Source organism: Eubalaena glacialis, chromosome 1, assembly GCF_028564815.1.
Source record: "Eubalaena glacialis isolate mEubGla1 chromosome 1, mEubGla1.1.hap2.+ XY, whole genome shotgun sequence".
NCBI classification, from domain to species: Eukaryota; Metazoa; Chordata; class Mammalia; order Artiodactyla; family Balaenidae; genus Eubalaena; species Eubalaena glacialis.
This window is the reverse complement of record NC_083716.1, coordinates 215855849-215868521: the sequence shown is the minus strand read 5'-3', so window position 1 is coordinate 215868521 and position 12673 is coordinate 215855849. Positions and strand designations below refer to the sequence as shown.

At 34.0% G+C, this 12673-nt stretch overlaps 1 protein-coding gene across 2 annotated transcripts in view; it reads left to right on the top strand.

Moving 5' to 3' along the window:
• ERBB4 (erb-b2 receptor tyrosine kinase 4) overlaps positions 1 to 12673 on the top strand; it is a 1117451-nt gene that overhangs the window by 219283 nt on the left and 885495 nt on the right. The window lies entirely within an intron of this gene.

Sequence of the window (12673 nt, the reverse complement as noted above, 5' to 3'; positions counted from 1 at the left end):
AAATAAGCACAAAGGATGTTAGAAATAGTTTCATTGCTAAAAAAATAAAATAAAATAAAAAAATAAAAAAATAAAAAATAAATTCTCCCACAAACTTGGGATTGTTAATTAATTCAGCCTCACTCCATTATACAATTAGAATTTAAACTCTTGGTCTCTACATCTGTTAACAATGGAAAGTAATGAAAGAAATAATGTTGATGATTTGTAATGACTTGCCCATAGTAAAATAGTAAATGGAAGGGAAAGGCTCTTTCTGGGTTAAAAGACCTGGATGGAGGTCACAATTAAGTAGTTGTCTCAAATATTTTTCATTCTTTATTGACACTTTCCTTTAATTCCCTTCTTAATGAGGTAAGTAGTAAATGAATTCACATGCTAATTAGTTGTTTATACTAAATATCTTTCAGAAGTTTCAAAAGTTGATCCTTCATGAAAGGAGGTCACCAAAATATTGTTATTTTAATATTCTTTTTTCTCCATTCTACACTGTTAAGTAAAATAGAAATTTTGTTGATGCATAAGTAAACTTACAAAATAACCACATTTTTCAAATGAATTACTTGAACTGTTTACTTTTTAAAAAAATATAATACCACAAATTTTGATCTCAACTTCTTGGCATCCACTTTGGGATGCTGAAACTCACCAAAGATGTTGTTTGAAGAAAGAGTCCTTGCAAATGTATTCAGAAAAAAAAATGTGCTAGGAAAAACCCCAAAAAACCCCGAAAAAAACAAAGAAACAAAAAACTTAGAAATCAACCAAACTGAAACAAGGATAGACAAAGACAGCTTCAAAAACCTTTTATTCATGTGAACCTAGGTGCAATATTTGCAATTCAATACTTTTCAAAACATTCTTGGCAAAACTGATCTCAGTTAAGTTCGAAAATAATTTGATAACCCAGTGTTTTAGGAAATTCATCATTTTAAGAAAAGATCTAATTTAGCCAACTGATTTTAAAGTGTGATTTAACTTTTTTTAGTGAAAGGACTTTCTGGTCTTACAACTGATTTAACTGTATTTTCATTGGTAAGCTAGGTATATGGAATTTGAAGATAGTTTAAATTGGGGTGGGTGTAGATAATCACAAACGGAAATTGATTCATGCTGAAAAGTACCTCAAGAACTTTGAGATTCAATCTCATTTACCACTGTGATAATTTAGTACAAGAGAGTAAACAGTAGTTAATGAAATTTGTGAGTGGGTCCAAATTGGTAGATGTTACCTAAGTTTATTAAGAATAAAGTAATTTTTAAAAAATGAGAAACTAAGAAAGATAATTAGAAAATCCGTTAAATGAATAATCTTAGAAAACGAAACTAAATTGTGATGTGTAAAATTGGTGGTAATACTGCCATTCTAAGAGATTTCATGATATTCATAAAATGACACGCGAATTATGCTTCTACACAGATGGAAGAGAAGAAAAGAGCATTGAATCACATTCTGACTTAATATTTTGAATTGGGGTATGTTAATATCAAATTGTAAATGTTGCATATCAATAAAATGGAGTATTGATAGTTAACAATGAAAAAAAGATAGTGGGGTTAGAGTATATTTATTCACACAAGTGGAATACCTGGAGTATTCTGAGGTATACAAAATATATGATGAAGTACACAAGGTAAAAGCTAAGTGTCACAAAATAAGCCCACAGGGGTAGAATAAAATTTCTCAAAAGTTAGTTGTAAGAGTTCTAGTTTGATATCATTCACTTGCTGTGTTTGATAGAAAAGTGATATTACATTGGTATAATCTGAAACGTTTATTAGCTCTTTCCAGTTTCTAAATTGTGTCAGCAATAACATTTAAGCATAAACTCAAAAAATGTATCATAAACTGTAAATTGAACACTTTGGTATATAAAATTGATCAAAATAATTGTTGTCCAACAGGGATATATTTCCTTAACGTATTTTCATTAATTTCTAAATTGTCTAGATTCTCCTGCTCATATGAAGAGACTTACCAAATGTTTCCATAATTCTTCACTGTACTTGGAAGGTTGAAAAAACTCACTAATTTCTCATTAATGAATGCTTTTGTAATTTTTAGGTACAATATTTACTAACTCATAATAACTTTCAGAACCTGTTCATTGATTTTATAGACTTTCACAATTGGAATACTTTTAGTAATTTTTTTCTTATAAACTCCATATGGCTCACTTTCTTATAAACTCGTATTGCTGTTTTGGCTTCCATTGTGTTACATTTCAATTGATTATTGGGTGAGTTGAAAATGAGAAAGAAGCAGTGTGTTTAATTCATTTGTTGGAAAGATCTATATCTATGCAATGTTTAGAAAGATCTTTGCTCCTGCATTGAGCTTGGAATGCCTGATAAGAATTGGTGTTATCTTCTTCCTTAGAAACAACTTCCTGCCTCAGATTTAATTAAAAAAAAAAGAAGAAGAAGAAGGAGGAGTAGGCAGAAGGTGGAAGGAAAGGAGGAAGAAGAAAAGAAAAGCAAAAAAGAAAAGAAGGAAGAACAGAAAGAGGGGAGAAGGAAAGGGAGGAAGAGATGAAGAAAGCAGTTTGGGATCCTCTACTTTAGAGCTGTTCAGTTTGACATATTCACATATATTTCTGCTGTTTGGAGTCTTAATCAAGCACTTCAATAAAAAGAAGATATAAGGATTATTTCTGTGTATATCAGTTCTATCTTACTTAAAAAAAAACTACATATAGTACTTACATACTTAAAAATAATATAGAATGAGTTTACTCTTTTAATGTGATCCATTTAATTTTGTATAATTTGGAAACAGTACCTGGCAACAATGATATCAGTAATTTTTTTCCAACAAATATTTATTGACCACCGAGCTAATGAATTTGTGGGTAAAATAGACATTCTTGTTTTCATCAGTTTGTGATGAAGTGGGATTTATCCCAGGGATGCAAGGATTCTTCAATATATGCAAATCAATCAATGTGATACACCACATTAACAAATTAAGGAATATAAACCATATGATCATCTCAATAGATGCAGAAAAAGCTTTTGACAAAATTCAACCCCATTTATAATAAAAACTCTCCAGAAAATGGGCATAGAGGGAATGTACCTCAACATAATAAAGGCCATATATGACAAACCCACAGCAAGCATCATACTCAAAGGTGAAAAACTGAAAGCATTTCCATTAGGATCAGGAACAAGACAAGGATGTCCACTCTTGCCACAATTATTAAACATAGTTTTGGAAGTCCTAGCCACAGCAGTCAGAGAAGAAAAAGAAAAGGAATACAAATTTGAAAAGAAGAAGGAAAACTGTCACTATTTGCTGGTGACATGATACTATACATAGAAAATCCTAAAGATGCCACCAGAAAACTACTAGAACTAATCAATGAATTTGGTAAGGTTGCAGGATACAAAATTAATGCACAGAAATTTCTGGCATTACTATACACCAACAATGAATAATCAGAAAGAGAAATTAAGGAAACACTCCCATTTACCATTGCAACAAAAGTAATAAAATACCTAGGAATAAACCTGCCTAAGGAGCGAAAGACGGGTACTCAGAAAACTATAAAACACTGATGAAAGAAATCAAAGATGACATAAACAGATGGAAAAATATACCATGTTCTTGGATTGGAAGAATCAATATCATGAAAATGACTATACTAGCCAAAGAAATCTACACATTCAATGCAATCCCTATCAAACTACCAATGGCATTCTTTACAGAATTAGAACAAAAAATCTTACAATTCGTATGGAAACACAAAAGACTCCAAATAGCCAAAGCAATCTTGAGAAAGAGAAACGGAGTTGGAGGAATCAGGCTCTCTGACTTCAGACTATACTACAAAGTTACAGTAATCAAGACACTATGGTACTGGCACAGAAACAGAAATATAGATCAGTGGTACAGGATAGAATGCCCAGAGATAAACCTACGCATATATGGTCACCTTATCTTTGATAAAGGAGGCAAGAATATATAATGGAGAAAAGACAGCCTCTTCAATAAGTGGTGCTGGGAAAACTGGACAGCTACATGTAAAAGAATGAAATTAGAACACTCCCTAACACCATACACAAAAATAAACTCCAAATGGATTAAAGACTTAATGTAAGACTGGATACTATAAAACTTTTAGAGGAAAACATAGGAAAAACACTCTTTGACATAAACCACAGCAAGATCTTTTTTGACCCACCTCCTAGAGTAACAGAAATAAAAACAAAAATAAACAAACGGGACTTAAAAGCTTTTGCACAGCAAAGGAAACCACAAACAAGACAAAAAGACAACCCTCAGAATGGGAGAAAATATTTGCAAATGAAACAACAGACAAAGGATTAAGCTCCAAAATATACAAACAACTCATGGAGCTCAATATCAAAAAACCAAACAATCCAGTTAAAAAATGGGTGGAAGACCTAAATAGACATTTCACCAACGAAGACATACAGATGGCCAAGAGGCACGTGAAAATTTGCTCAACATCACTAATTATTAGAGAAATGCATATCAAAACTACAATGAGGTATCACCTCACACCGGTCAGAATGGCCATTATCAAAAAAGCTAGAAACAATAAATGCTGGAAAGGGTGTGGTGAAAAGGGAACCCTCCTACACTGTTGCTGGGAATGTAAATTGATACAACCACTATGGAAAACAGTATGGAGGTTCCTTAAAAAACTAAAAATAGAACTACCATATGACCCAGCAATCCCACTACTGGGCATATACCCTGAGAAAACCATAACTCAAAAAGAGTCATGTACCACAATGTTCACTGCAGCTCTGTTTACAATAGGCAGGACATGGAACCAACCTAAATGTCCATTGACAGATGAATGGATAAAGAAGATGTAGCACATGTATACAATGGAATATTACTCAGCCATAAAAAGAAATGAAATTGAGTTATTTGTAGTGAGGTGGATTGATGGACCTAGAGTCTGTCATACAGAATGAAGTAAGTCAGAAAGAGAAAAACAAATACCGTATGCTAACGCATATATATGGAATCAAAAAAAAAAAAAAAAAGGATACTGATGAACCTAGTTACAGGGCAGAAATAAAGAGGTAGACATAGAGAATGGACTTGATGACATGAGGTGGGAGGGCGACGCTGGGGCGAAGTAGAGTGTAGCATTGACATACACTACCGAATGTAAACTAGTTGGCTGGTGGGAAGCAGCAGTTTAGCACAGGGAAATCTCCTTGGCTCGGTGCTTTGCGATGACCTAGAGGGGTGGGAGGCTCAAGAGGGAGGGGATATGGGGACATGTGTATGCATATGGCTGATTCGCTTTGTTGTGCAACAGAAACTAACATCGTATTGTGAAGCAATTTTACTCCAATAAAGATATATTAAAAAAAAAAACTACATATAGTACTTACATACTTAAAGATAATTTAGAATGAGTTTACACTTTTAATGTGATCCATTTAATTTTATATAATTTGGAAACAGTACCTGGCAACAATGATATCAGTAATTTTTTCGCAACAAGTATTTATTGAGCACCGAGTTAATGAATTTATGGGTAAAACAGACGTTCTTATTTTCGTCAGTTTGTAATCCAGTTGGGAGACAGATATTAGATAAATTCGCGGACAAATAAATATATAATCTCTAATTCAGTGAGTCATGGAAATTTTACCACCAGACTCCCACTAAATAAAAATAATTATTGAAGGTTATATGGCAGCAAACAGGAATTGCTTCACCTCACAATGCTTATATTGAGAAGGCAGGCAAATTATGAATCCCCCAGTTTCAAAGAGAAGCAGGGTCTTTCTCTGACTAGGGCTACTCCAGTGCAGTTCCTCTTCTGCTTGCTTTCTCTATTCTCCCCCTCTTTCCCACCCCCCAACTGAGCTTACAATGTGAAATATAAGACTGAGAAAGATTTCAAAACACTGTCTGTCCAAGAAGGATCTTCACTTTCTTTAGGGTCCAACTACGTTTGTTACCCTCAAGGCAAAATCTGATAAATGGGGTGAAGAGCTGAACTGTTTCCAGCATTGGTCTGAAAGTCTTTAAATAGTGCTCAAGAGTTGCCCCAGGGAGTCCTCTGCCTTTCTGTACCTGTTTACCAGGGCTTTAACTTTCTGAGTCTATAGATTAGGATGTGGATGTTACTTTCTCTGCATTTGTCAGTTTTGTCCCATCGAATTTCTCCCACTAAGGAATTCCTTACTGCTTGTTTAACTGGTAGAATCCTTTTATTTGCCAAATTTTTTATGAATACATTTTTTAAAACCTGTCCTATTTGTGGTTTTTAAAAGATTTAGAACTTGAGGAAAGGTGGATGCATATGATCAGTTCACTTGAATGATATACTTTGGATCCTCTCCCTTCCTTTCTAAGAACTTCATACTAGATCGTGCAAACAAATCTGAGACTGTGTTTAAGTAGAGAGAAAAACAAATCTCTAATTTGTAACTGTGCTTGGTACATTTAATTTTGGTGCCTATAGTTCTCCTTAATTGGTTGTGAAGAAGACAGTGCACTGCTCATGTGAAGCAGATGAATTTAAACCACTCACTGTGGAAGGGGGGACTCTGAAATTGATAATATGGAAAAGACTGTAGTCCAAAAGTTGATGGTTAAAGAAAAAAATTCATTTTGTCTCTATAAGTAAAAATGACCAGTAGTAAACATAGTGAGAAATTAAGATTTATAGCTGTAGTGGACATTCAGCTGGATTCCCTAAAAATGCAACAATGTGAGAATAATCATTTAAAAACTGAACATGAGTGCCATTAACAGTTGGTGGCATTCTGCTTTACCCCTCCATAACTACTTTTTTTTTTCTATCCTGTTCCATACCTCCTTTGTTTTGCTCTCTTTCCCTTTTATTATCTCATCCTCTATTCTCTTTTTCTATTTTCCCATTTATTTATTCTTTATTCTGCCAATATTATCGAGTTACATATATATATATATATATATATATATATATATATATATATATATATATATATATATATATATATATATATATATATAAAGCACCTCTGATTGGAACTAAAAAAATATGATGACTCCATCTCTAATCTAAATTATTAATTTTAAAAAATTATTTAACAAATATTTACTGGATTTCTACTGTATGTTCAGTAGTATCCTAGGCCCTATAGGTAGAGAAGTATACAAAGTAAAGTCCTACCCACAAGGAAGCTTACATTCTCTACACCTGTCCTGATAGCATAGCCACTAGCCATATGTAGCTATTCAGCACTTGAAATGTGGCCAAAATGAGGTGTGCTTTAAGTATAAAATACACGCCAAAATTTAAAGACAGTACAAAGAAAATAATATGAAAAACTTCTTTAATAATTTTATACTGTTATACATTTTACATAATATTTTTGATATATTGGGTTAACTATGTATTATTTAAAAGAATTTTGCCTGTTTCTTTTTACATTTTAACTGTGGCTGCTAGAAAAATTAAATTACATATGTGGCTCATATTGTATTTTTATTGGACGTTGCTGCTCTATAAGCTGAAGAGCCAATGGATATTTGCTGATTTTCATGGTGAAAAAGTGAACTATCTAGTTTCTTTTTTGAAAATGAAGTATTTTTCACTTAATCTTTCTCTCAATTTTTTGTTCAGTTTGCAAGAAACTTTCGAAATATATTTTTGGGAGGAGAAACTCAAATGCAGAGGCATTGGGTGGTTTGTCTAAGATAACTTAGGTAATCGATGTTAGAAATAGTAAATAAATTGAAATCGCATGACTTTTTCTTTTATTTTTACAGTCTTAACCATTTTTTTTTAACATCTTTATTGGAGTATAATTGCTTTACAATGGTGTGTTAGTTTCTGCTTTATAACAATGTGAATCAGCTATAAATATACATATATCCCCATATCTCCTAATTCTTGCATCTCCCTCCCACCCTCCCTATCCCACCCTTCTAGGTGGTCACAGAGCACCGAGCTATCTCCCTGTGCTATGTGGCTGCTTCCTACTAGCTATCGATTTTACGTTTGGTAGTGTATATAAGTCCATGCCACTCTCTCACTTCGTCACAGCTTATGCTTCACCTTCTCTGGGTCCTCAAGTCCATTCTCTACATCTGCATCTTTATTCCTGTCCTGCTCCTAGGTTGTTCAGAACCTTTTTTTTTTTTTTCAGATTCCATATATATGTGTTAGCATACGGTATTTATTTTTCTTTTGCTGCCTTACTTCACTCTGTATGACAGTCTCTAGGTCCATCCACCTCACTACAAATAACTCAATTTCGTTTCTTTTATGGCTGAGTAATATTGCATTGTATATATGTGCCACATCTTCGTTATCCATTCATCTGTCAATGGACACTTAGGTTGGTTCCATGTCCTGGCTATTGTAAATAGAGCTTCAGTGAACATTGTGGTACATGACTCTTTTTGAGTTACGGTTTTCTCAGGGTATATGCCCAGTAGTGGGACTGCTGGGTCATATGGTAGTTCTATTTTTAGTTTTTTAAGAAACCTCCATACTGTTCTCCATAGTGGCTGTATCAATATACATTCCCACCAACAGTGCAAGAGGGTTCCCTTTTCTCCACACCCTCTCCAGCATTTATTGTTTGTAGATTTTTTGATGATGGCCATTCTGACTGGTGTGAGGTGATATCTCATTGTAGTTTTGATTTGCATTTCTCTAATGATTAGTGATGTTGAGCATCCTTTCATGTGTTTGTTGGCAATCTGTATATCTTCATGGAGAAATGTCTATTTAGGTCTTCTGCCCATTTTTGGATTGGGTTGTTTGTTTTTTTTGATATTGGGCTGCATGAGCTGCTTGTAAATTTTGGAGATTAATCCTTTGTCCGTTGATTCATTTGCAAATATTTTCTCCCATTCTCAGGGTTGTCTTTCGTCTTGTTTATGGTTTCCTTTGCTGTGCAAAAGCTTTTAAGTTTCATTAGGTCCCATTTGTTTATTTTTGTTTTTATTTCCATTTGTGTAGGAGGTGGGTCAAAAAGGATCTTGCTGTGATTTATGTCATAGAGTGTTCTGCCTATGTTTTCCTCTAAGAGTTTTATAGTGTCTGGCCTTACATTTAGGTCTTTAATCCATTTTGAGTTTAGTTTTGTGTACGGTGTTAGGGAATGTTTTAATTTCATTCTTTTACATGCAGCTGTCCAGTTTTCCCAGCACCACTTATTGAAGAGGCTGTCTTTTCTCCATTGTATATTCTTGCCTGCTTTATCAAAGATAAGGTGACCACATGTGCGTGGGTTTATCTCTGGCTTTCTATACTGTTCCATTGATCTATATTTCTGTTTTTGTGCCAGTACTGTATCGTCTTGATTACTGTAGCTTTGTTGTATAGTCTGAAGTCCGGGAGCTTGATTCCTCCAGTTCTGTTTTTCATTCTCAAGATAGCTTTGTCTATTCGGGGTCTTTTGTATTTCCATACAAATTGTGACATTTTTTGTTTCAATTCTGTGAAAAATGCCATTGGTAGTTTGATAGGGATTGCATTGAATCTGTAGATTGCTTTGTGTAGTATAGTCATTTTCACAATGTTGGTTCTCCCACCCCAAGAACATGGTATATCTCTCCCTCTGTTTGTATCATCTTTAATTTCTTTCATTAGTGTCTTATAGTTTTCTGCATACAGGTCTTTTGTCTCCCTAGGTAGGTTTATTCCTAGGTATTTTATTCTTTTTGTTGCAATGGTAAATGGGAGTGTTTCCTTAATTTCTTTTTCAGATTTTTCATTGTTAGTGTATAGGAATGCAAGAGATTTCTGTGCATTAATTTTGTATCCTGCAACATTACCAAATTCATTGATTAGCTCTAGTAGTTTTCTGGTAGCATCTTTTGGATTCTCTATGTATAGTATCATATCATCTGCAAACAGTGACAGCTTTACTTCTTCTTTTCCAATTTGGATTCCTTTTTTTTCTTTTTCTTCTCTGATGACTGTGGCTAAAACTTCCAAAACTATGTTGAATAATAGTGGTGAGAGTGGACAACCTTGTCTTGTTCCTGATCTTAGAGGAATGGTTTCAGTTTTTCACCATTGAGAACGATGTTGGCTGTGGGTTTGTCATATATGGGCTTTATTATGTTGAGGTAAGTTCCCTCTATGCCTACTTTCTGGAGTGTTTTTATCATAAATAGGTGTTGAATTTTGTTGAAAGCTTTTTCTGCATCTATTGAGATGATCATATGTTTTTTGTCCTTCAGTTTGTTAATATGGTTTATCACATTGGTTGATTTGCGTATATTGAAGAATCCTTGTATTCCTGGGATATACCCCACTTGATCATGGTGTATGATCCTTTTAATGTGCTTTTGGATTCTGCTTGCTAGTATTTTGTTAAGGATTTTTGCATCTATGTTCATCAGTGATATTGGCCTGTAGTTTTCTTTCTTTGTGACATCTTTGTCTGGTTTTGGTATCAGGGTGATGCTGGCCTCATAGAATGAGTTTGGGAGTGTGCCTCCTTCTGCTATATTTTGGAAGAGTTTAAGAAGGATAGGTGTTAGCTCTTCTCTAAATGTTTCATAGAATTCACCTGGGAAGCCATCTGGTCCTGGGATTTTGTTTGTTGGAAGAGTTTTAATCACAGTCTCAATTTCAGTGCTTGTGATTGGTCTGTTCATATTTTCTATTTCTTCCTGGTTCAGTCTCAAAAGGTTGTGCTTTTCTAAGACTTTGTCCATTTCTTCCAGGTTGTCCATTTTATTTACATATAGTTGCTTGTAGTAATCTCTCGTGATCCTTTTTATTTCTGCGGTGTCAGTTGTTACTTCTCCTTTTTCGTTTCTAATTCTATTGATTTGAATCTTCTCCCTTTTTTTCTTGATGAGTCTAGCTAATGGTTTATCAATTTTGTTTATCTTCTCAAAGAACCAGATTTTACTTTTATTTATCTTTGCTATTGTTTCCTTCATTTCTTTTTCATTTATTTCTGATCTGATGTTTATGATTTCTTTCCTTCTGCTAACTTTGGGGTTTTTTTGTTCTTCTTTCTCTAATTGCTTTAGGTGTAAAGTTATATTGTTTATTTGAGATGTTTCTTGTTTCTTGAGGTAGGATTTTATTGCTTTAAACGTCCCTCTTAGAACTGCTTTTGCTGCGTCCCATAGATTTTGGGTTGTTGTGTTTTCATTGTCATTTGTTTCTAGGTATTTTTTGATTTCCTCTTTGATTTCTTCAGTGATCTCCTGGTTATTATGTAGTGTATTTATCTGCCTCCTTGTGTTTGTATTTTTTACAGATTTTTCCTGTATTTGATATCTAGTCTCATAGCATTGTGCTCAGTAAAGATACTTGATATGATTTCAATTTTCTTAAATTTACCAAGGCTTGATTTTTGCCCCAAGATATGATCTATCCTGGAGAATGTTCCATGAACACTTGAGAAGAAAGTGTATCCTGTGTTTTGTGGATGGAATGTCCTATAAATATCAATAAGGTCCATCTTGTTTAATGTATCATTTAAAGCTTGTGTTTCCTTATTTATTTTCCTTTTGGATGATCTGTCCATTGGTGAAAGTTGGGCGTTAAAGTCCTCTACTATGATTGTGTTACTGTCGATTTCCCCTTTTATGGCCGTTAGCATTTGCTTTATGTATTGAGGTGCTCCTATGTTGGGTGTATAAATATTTACAATTGTTATATCTTCTTCTTGGATTGATCCCTTGATCATTATGTAGTGTCCTTCTTTGTCTCTTGTAATAGTCTTTATTTTAAAGTCTGTTTTGTCTGATATGAGAATTGCTACTCCAGCTTTCTTTTGATTTCCATTTGCATGGAATATCTTTTTGCATCCCCTCACTTTCTGTCTGTATGTGTCCCTAGGTCTGAAGTGGGTCTCTTGTAGACAGCATATATATGGGTCTTGTTTTTGTATCCATTCAACCAGTCTATGGCTTTTTTGTGGGAGCATTTAATCCATTTACATTTAAGGTATTTATCGATATGTATGTTCCTGTTACCATCTTCTTAATTGTTTTGGGTTTGTTATTGTAGGTCTTTTCCTTCTCTTGTGTTTCCTGCCTAGAGAAGTTCCTTTAGCATTTGTTGTAAAGTGGTTTGGTGGTGCTGAATTCTCTTAGCTTTTGCTTGTCTCTAAAGGTTTTCAATTCTCTGTTGAATCTGAATGAGATCCTTGCTCTGTAGAGTAATCCTGGTTGTAGGTTTTTCCCTTTCATCACTTTAAATATGTCTTGCCATCCCCATCTGGCTTGCAGATTTTCTGCTGAAAGATCAGCTGTTAACAGTATGGGGATTCCCTTGTATGTTATTTGTTGTTTTTCCCTTTCTGCTTTTAATATTTTTTCTTTGTATTTAATTTTTGATAGTTTCATTAATGTGTGTCTTGGCGTGGTTCTCCTTGGATTTATCCTGTATGGGGCTTTCTGTGCTTCGTGGACTTGACTGACTATTTCCTTTCCCATATTAGGGAAGTTTTCAACTATAATCTCTTCAAATATTTTCTCAGTCCCTTTCTTTTTCTCTTCTTCTTCTGGGACCCCTATAATTCGAATGTTGGTGCATTTAATGTTGTCCCAGAGGTCTCTGAGACTGTCCTCAATTCTTTTCATTCTTTTTTCTTTATTCTGCTCTGCAGTAGTTATTTCCATTATTTTGTCTTCTAGGTCACTTATCCGTTCTTCTTCCTCAGTTATTCTGCTATTGATTCCTTCCTGAGAACTTTTAATTTC